We start from the raw sequence: 8,446 nt of genomic DNA on the forward strand, positions 1-8,446 counted from the left end.
AGTGTAGTCTGTGTTGAACACAGGGATATTAATCTGTTGCACCAGTCACTTCTGAAGTGGTTCTCTTTGTTTATTTGGCTTCTCTTTGCAGGTCTCTTCAGTGTCTAACTTCTGCCCTGACACAAGCGGGTGGAGGTGGTCTCTTGTTTAGGTTTGCTTGTTCAGTCGTGCTGTGGGAGGGAGGGGCACTAGAGAAATGTCACTGGCCTGTGTGGGGAGCACTCACAGTGTTCCAGCTACACTGGGTTTGCCCCCACTCTTGGTGCATGTGCTTTCCCCGTCTACACTGCTCAGGCTCCAGGCTGCTTTATTGGGAGCAGGCCCTGAGTTGCATGCGGCTCCAGTGTTTGGGTACTCCACAAAAGCACAGACTCAGTTGGGCCTGTGTTTTGTGCCTTCCCTGGCACAAGCAGCTCAGGAAGCCAGGAGCTTGACGAGCGCACTCTCCCCGGGTGTGGTGCACCTTATCCCCTCAGTGGTCCCAGCCTCAGTTTCCACACTCGCTGGTCCGGTGTGCCTTGTATCTGTTCTGGGGAGCTGGTCTCTAGCCGCAACCCTCCCGGTTGATGTCAACCATCCAGAATCTCAGGAAGTCTTTGGTTAGAAACTGGAAGCCTGTTTGCAGTTTGGTAGGGAATGCTGTCTCTGGGGCCGAGTTTGCCTCTTTCCCCTCCCCCCTGCCTCCTGCCTCTGGCGGGGGATTGGCCGGTCCTCAGCTGGCTAGCTCTTCTCTGGAATTGTTCAGTCTTTCTTTTGTTCTGTGAACGGCCGGCAGTGTGTTCGGTTAGCGTGCTTTTCGCAGGTTAATTTTCTCTCTCTCTCTTGCTATCCCACAGTTTAAGTTGCTATCTCATGTTAGCTCCCTCCAATTGCCCTCAGCACATTCGGGCCCGGTCCTTACCCTAAGCAATGCCACCCACTCCTCTCCGTTCAGCCCCCACTTGCTGGTGGTGGATGCGAGCGTCTGGGGTACTTTTCTGCTGGGAGTTGCTTTTAGGCATGTAATCTGTGGGTTTTATTTATTTTTTCCTCCCAGTTAGGTTGCCCTCTGAGATTTGAAAACTTCCCCCAGACCCACCAGTGAGAGGGTTTCCTGGTGTTTGGAAACTTCCTCTATTACCACTCCCTTTATTACGGTTCTCTGTCCCTAGCTCTTTTGTTTCTCTTTTTATCTCTTATATTTTGTCCTACCTCCTTTCGAAGACAATGGGCTGCTTTTCTGGGCGTCTGATGTCCTCTGCTAGCGATCAGAAGTTGTTTTGTGCAGTTTGCTCAGTGTTCAAATGTTCTTAAGATGAATTTGTAGGGGAGAAATTGGTCTCCCCATCCTATTCCTCCGCCATCTTAGCTCCTCCTCTCTCCCTTGCTGCTTTTAATATTTGCTCTCTCTGTTTGATGTTTGTTAATTTGCTTAAGATGTGTCTTGGGGTGTTTTGCCTTGGGTTTATCCTGTTTGGGGCTCTCTGGGTTTCTTGGACTTGGGTGGCTATTTCCTTCCCCATTTTAGGGAAGTTTTCAACTATTATCTCCTCAAGTATTTTCTCATGTCCTTTATTTTTGTCTTCTTCTTCTGGTAGTCCTATGATTCAAATGTTGGGGTGTTTAACATTGTCCCAGAGGTCTCTGAGGTTGATTTTATTTCTTTTAATTCCTTTTTTTCTTTTTTCCACTCTGCTTCATTTATTTCTACCATTCTATCTTCTATGTCACTTATCATATTTTCTGCCCCCGTTATTCTACTGTTGGTTCCCTCCAGAGTGTTTTTGATATCATTTATTGCATTATTCATTATTGATTGACTCTTTTTTATGTCTTCTAGGTCCTTGTTAAACACTTCTTGCATCTTCTCAATCCTTTTCTCCAGGCTGTTTATCTGTAACTCCGTTTTGTTTTCAAGATTTTGGATCATTTTTACTATCAGTATTCTGAATTCTCTTTCAGGTAGATCCCCTATCTCCTCTTCTTTTGCTTCGTTTGTTGGGCATTTATCATGTTCCTTTACCTGCTGATTATTTCTATGCCTTTTCATCTTGTTTAGATTGCTATGTTTGGGATGGCCTTTCTGTATTCTGGCACTTTGTGGTTCCTCTTTTTTGTGGCTCTTTCTCGCTGTGGATGGGGTTGGTCAGGTGGCTTGTCAAGGTTTCCTGGTTAGGGAAACTTGCGTCGGTGTTCTAATGGGTGGAGCTGGATTTCTTCTCTCTGGAGTGCAATGAAGTGTCCGGCAGTGAATTTTGAGATGTCTATGGGTGTGGTGTGACTTTGGGCAGTCTGTATATTGAAGCTCAGGGCTATGTTCCTGCATTGCTGGTATGTCTCGTTCTGGAACTTGTTGGCCCTTGAGTGGTGCTTGGTTTCAGTGTAGGTATGGAGTCTTTTGGAAGAGCTTTTATCGATTAATGTTGCCTGGAGTCAGGAGTTCTTTGGTATTCTCAGGTTTTGGACTTAAGCCTCCTCCCTCTGGTTTTCAGTCTTATTCTTACAGTAGCCTCAAGACTACTCCAACTATACAGCACTGATGATAAAACATCTAGGTTAATGATGAAAAGCTTCTCCACAGTGAGGGACACCTGGAGAGGTTCACAGAGTAACATGGAGATAAGAAGAGGGAAGAGGGAGATAGAGGTAGATAGGGATATAGGGATAGAGGAAGAGGAGATAGAGATAGAGATAAAGGACTCAAAAGGGGAGAGAGAAAGCTATCCAGTAATCAATTCCCTATGTACTCTCCACAGTCTGGGCACCTCAGAGAGGTTTACAGTTACACAGCAAAGAGAAGAGGGAGGAAGGAGACAGAGGTGACCAGGAAGAGAAAAGGGGGAGTCAAAAGGAGAGAGACAGATCCAGCCAGTAATCAGTTCTCTAAATGTTCTCCACAGCCTGGAACACACAAAAAGATTCACATAGTTGGGTAGAGATGACAAGGGGGAGGGAGAAGATAGAGGCGACCTGGTGGAGAAAAAGGAGAGTTAAAAGGGGAAGAGAGCAATCAATGCTGTAATCACACTCCCAAGTTAAAATGGGTACTGAAGATTGGGTTCTTTAAGGTACAAAATTGATAATAAATACCAAAAAGCGAGGATTAAAAATCTAGAGTAGAGGTTAGACTCTCAAAAATGAAATATTAAAAAAGTCACAAAAATTATAAAATATATATATGAAGTTTGCTTTAAAAATAGGGTCTTTTTTGGCAAGGTAATAGTAGGTTATAAAAATGAAAATTAGGGAGTAATAGAGGACTTTAATAACTTAAACATTGGTAATAGTAAAAATATATCTAGGAATTTTTCTGGAGCTGTTGCAGGCAGTGTGGGGTCAGTTCAGTTTCAGATAGTTCCTTGATCTGGTTTATACTTCTCAAGATCAGTAGGCCCCTTCCAATGTAGTCGGTGCTAACTACAGGGTTTTAATCTGTTGCACCTGTCACTTCCAAAGTGGTTCCCTCTGTTTATTTTAGTTTCTTCTATTTGCTCGTCTCTTCAGTGTCTACTTTCCACCCTGACACGGGGGGGGGGGCAAAAGTGATCATTATTTAGGCTCACTTGTTCAGCCGTGCTGTGGGGAGGGAGGAACACTATAAAGAAATATCACTGGCATGGGAAATGCTCGAAGACTCGGCCGCACTGGGTTTGCCCCAGCTCAGGGTGCGTGCACTTTCCCAGTTTACACTTCTCCGGATCTATGTTGCTTCTGCTAGTGCACTGTCTGAAGCAGGCCCTGGGTTGCATGCACTTCCCAGGTCTAAGCCGCTCAGGTAAGGTTCTGGGGTACTCCACAAAAGCATGGACTGAGTTGGGCCTGTGTTTTGTGCCCTTCCCAGGTCCCAGCAGCTCAGGCGACCAGGTGCTTGTAGTAGTCTCCCCAGGTGGGGAGTGTGTCTTATCACCTCCCCGGTCCCAGCCGCTTGGTTTCCTGGGTGGCAGAGGGCATGCCTGTCTCAGGTGTGCCGTGCATCTCTTCTTGGGAGCTGATCTCTGGCTGTGACCCTCCCGGCGGATGTCAACCATCCAGAACCCCAAGAAATCTTGGTTAGCAACTGGGTGCCTGCTTGCAGTTTGGTAGAGGATGCCTCCCTGGGCCCGATATTGCCCCTTTCCAGCTCTAGCTGCCCCTGCTTGCCTCTCCATCTCCAGGGGTGATGGGATGGTGTGCAGCAGGCTAGCTCTCCTCTGGTATTTGCTCAGTCCTTTGTTCTGTGAGCGGCCCCTGCTGTGCCTTTGGTTAGGGCTTTTCATGGGATAGGTCTCTCTGACTCTCTCTCTCTCTCTCTCTCTCTCTCTCTCTCTGGCTATCCCACAGTTGTGGTTGCTATCTGATGTTAGTTCCCTCAGATTGCCTCAGGGAGTTCAGGCCCTGTCCTTACCCTAAGCAATGCAGCCTGCACCTCCCTGTTCAGCCCACACTTGCTGGTGGCAGATGTGAGCACTGGGAGTTGCCTCTAGGCACGTAATCTGTGGGTTTTATTTATTTATTTATTTTTCTCCTAGGTATGTAGCCCTCTGAGATTCCAACACTCTCCACAGACCCACTGGTGAGAGTGTTTCCTAATGTTTGGAAACTTCTCCTCTTTTAAGACTCCCTTCCTGGGACAGATCTCCATCCCTATGTCTTTTGTGTCTCTTTTTTATCTTTTATATTTTGTCCTACCTCCTTTCAAAGACAATGGGCTGCCATTCTGGGGGCTTGATGTCCTCTGCCAGCATTCAGAAGTTGTTTTGTGGAATTTGCTCAGCTTTCAAATGTTCTTTCAAAGAATTTGTGGGGGAAAAAGTGGTCTCCCCATCTTATTCTTCTGCCATCTTCAGAACGCCTCTCTCTAACATGTAAGATGTTAAAACTACTAATGGAGGTATTTTATTTGATGCTATTTCATTTGTATCATTAAAAGAATAAATGCTTATAGTTTAGTTTTGCTTGTCAGTTTTACCTTGATTTATAAAGAAACTAAATAATTTTCTCCTTTGATTTTAGTTACAGATCTATCATAATCCAAATTTCAAAAGAGGCTATCCCCAACTTTTAGTAAGAATGAAAAGAAGAGTTGGGATTAAAAATGTCTCTCCAATATCTTCATTAGTTCGAGATTACAAGAAGAAGCATGTTAAAGCACGGGGCAACATAGATGATCGTAACTCTAATTTTCTTCCTGAAACTAGCGGGCAGAGTGCATTTTCAGCCTCGACAAGTTTAAGTGTGCCTTTCATACGAAAGCCTTATACCAGGCAGACAGTCGCTAATAGAAGTGCCCTATCTCCGTGTGATTTTCCTTCCCCATCATCAATATCAGTTAGACAAACAGAACAGATTGTGATAGATCAACCTGCTGTTTTAAATCAGTTGAGCATTTTAAATTGGCACTCACATAGCAGCTACACTCAAGCAAATGGCCTCATTGAGAACTTTACTATGACAATTACTTCTATTTCTCAGAACCACATCGTATCTCCATTACAGAGCAGTTATTTTGGACTGATGGTGGAGCCGTCTAAATTTCCAGTTAGGTACAGCGATATGTCAGTCTATGACAGTCCTTTTCCTAACCTGCAACAGAGAGCCAACTCATGGTCCCCAGTGCCAAGGATCCGTGATACATCTGCCTCCTCTCTTTCAAAGTCAACTCATCAAAAATCTTCATTATATGAAAACCATCCTAATTAAAACTGATCTATCAAATATGTGTCAGATTATGCAGCATAATGAAGATTAAAATTTACGGTGGGAGACATCAGCAAATTCCTACAATTCTCATATTTGAACAATAAAGCTACATGTTCATCTTCATAGTTTCATTTTCTATTTTGAAACGAGTAAATGGGGCCTTATTTCAATGTCTGGCTATATTAATGTGTTGTTTTATACACTCTTTAGTTCAAGGAAGCATTCTTTATGCATCCTAGGTAAATGAGAGCTAATCAATTGTTTCTAAGCAAGAAAATGAGAACAAAGTGAAAAGAGGTAAAGACTGTAAAACTGATTTCTGAAATCATCCCTGCTGAAATGAATGGGTGTCTACATTATGATGGTATGGGAGAAGGAAGGGATACAAATAAAATTAAAAAATGCAAATACACAGTACATACCTTAGAGTATTCTGAGTTACATCATATTCTATGAGTTACTGGATAGAGTCTTAAGAGGTTAGACAGATTGTCCGCATAGAAATGCATTTAATCTGTGAAAATATAGATGTTGTAGCATATCCAAAATCATGATCGCCATCATACCATCACTGGGATACCAAAGACAACATGGCATAGTCAATGATTGGCCCATGGTCAGCACAAGATTGGCACTTTACAAGATAGGTATTTTACCTTATAATACAAGGCATTATATAGGGTCATTTTTGCTCTGTTCTCCTTAAGGCATGCCTTTATTTCCTCCCACCAAGATTCCACCCTATATTTCCTAGTGCATATTTAGGTGTTGCTTATCTCTTCCCACAGAGACAGAATAAATTCCTTGTGGTGACTGCAGCACCTCAGTATGGTTAACAAATTCTTTGAAGAGGCATGATAGCTGTTTCCTTTGCTGTTTCATTATCTTTCTGTTACACTTGGCTTCTGGAGTTATAATCACACAAACTACTTTCAGTCATGCTAAGCCCCACCTGACAACTTTGCCTCAACTCTTTCTTAGTGTTGGAAGGAACCTCTGTTTGCCCTCCTATCAAGGTAAGCACAGATAACAGGTCTTCAACGTGTTTTACCCTCTTTTCTTTATGTATCTTTCACATCAGCTAAAACGTAGAGCCTGAACATGACACATTTTAAGTACTTACTGAATTATAATAAAGAAATGTAATAACCAATCAAATGCTATATACATTACTCAACAACATCCCATAACTTGCATTATCATCATAATTGACCTTTCCTATTTACTGAAAAATTTTTCCAAGTTGATAAATATTTATTATATTTACATGAATGTCACATGTGGTAATTCAAATTATAAAATGATTGCTGCTCTCATGAAGTTTACTGTCTATAAGAACCCATTCTAAGCATGTTGCCTCAGGCCCCAGTTCCCTAAAATTCAGTAGTAGTTATAGAGATATGTATTTTTTTTTAAAAAAGGGGAATCATTCAATTTAATCATCTAGAAAAGTCATGGAATAAGCAGGAATCAAAATAAATGGTAATCCTTAATATATTTCACAATGAAATACTCTGAGCAGACTGTGCTTGTTGGACTATCCAGACTGTCATGAACACTACCTAGAAATATTGGCAATCTCAAATTTGTGGCCATTCTTTAGACAGGCGTGGCAACATCAAGTCATGTCCCTGTTTTATTATGGTAATCCACATAGAACAGCACAATGTTAAGTTCACCGTTCTCATTCTTGCAGCCAACAGACAGTGAAATCTGTGGAATATTTGCGTAGATAAGGGAGTTGTCCACACAGCACACTCTTTTTCTTTCACTGAAAACTTTCATTAAATGTAGGTGAGAATACCATGCTTTAGAGAGGTAAGCATTTTACAGCAACTGTGAGAGCTATTGAAATTGGTGTCCTTAGTTATCACTTCAAGCACAAAGTCCAATGGCCTTGTTTTAGATTTCAGGCATATTAGTATGTAGTCAAATTTGCTTGCTTTGAGAAATATCACCTTAAATGTGATTATATCTTCTATTTCATTACCATATACTGATTATTCCTTCTCACTCCCTTTTAACTTCTTTTCATGTTCTGGTTTGAGTGGCAGGTCCTTCTCAAACAGAACAGGATTAATTCACTTAGTCCTCTGTGATAACTTGGAAAAGGCATGGATAAGGACATCCAATATATCGTGTTAAAAATTACTGTTTTTGTTCCCTCCTGAAAACATATTATTAAATTGTACCTCAATTGCCCTACCAAAGGAAGCCTGGTTGCATGATACATTACCTTGGTGATAAATTTCCATATGGCTTTAGCATATCAGTACCTTTAATTCTCAAAAGCTTATTAGAGAATATAGCTCAGTACATTAGGTAAACATTGTACATGAATTCAGTTTAATTTCCTTAATTTTTTTATTTATTTTATAATTGGTGCCTAAAACAGCAAAAGTGAAACTGAAAATTTAAGTGAGGTAAATGCAGAAGATTGGGGCAAAAAGCAGAAATATTGATAGGAGAAGGTCAGAGGATGAAATCGGATGCTTAAAGTGTAACAAGTAAATGTGTAACTGCAGGGCCTGAAGAGGTCAATATGTCTTCAATATTGTTACCCTACAACATTATTTTCATTTTAGCAAAACACAGAATAGTCTTACATACAAAATATTCTAAGATCCCCTGGAGTGCAGAACAAAGGTATATCTTTTAAAACATTCTGATTTAAAATGTCACTAGAGTGAAATCATTCAACTACAAAATAACTTCCAACATTAAGCCTACAAACAAGTTACAGAGAACTTCTGTGCAGTTCATAGGTGTCCCTTCGGTGAGTCCTTGG

At 41.6% G+C, this 8,446-nt stretch overlaps 1 pseudogene; it reads left to right on the forward strand.

Annotated features, from left to right (window-relative positions):
- The first annotated feature begins 4,315 nt into the window (after positions 1 to 4,315).
- On the forward strand, positions 4,316 to 5,781 carry LOC110144637 (heat shock transcription factor, Y-linked pseudogene; annotated as a pseudogene).
- Positions 5,782 to 8,446: the final 2,665 nt, after the last annotated feature.

This window comes from Odocoileus virginianus, chromosome 17 (assembly GCF_023699985.2).
Source record: "Odocoileus virginianus isolate 20LAN1187 ecotype Illinois chromosome 17, Ovbor_1.2, whole genome shotgun sequence".
Classification (NCBI taxonomy): Eukaryota; Metazoa; Chordata; class Mammalia; order Artiodactyla; family Cervidae; genus Odocoileus; species Odocoileus virginianus.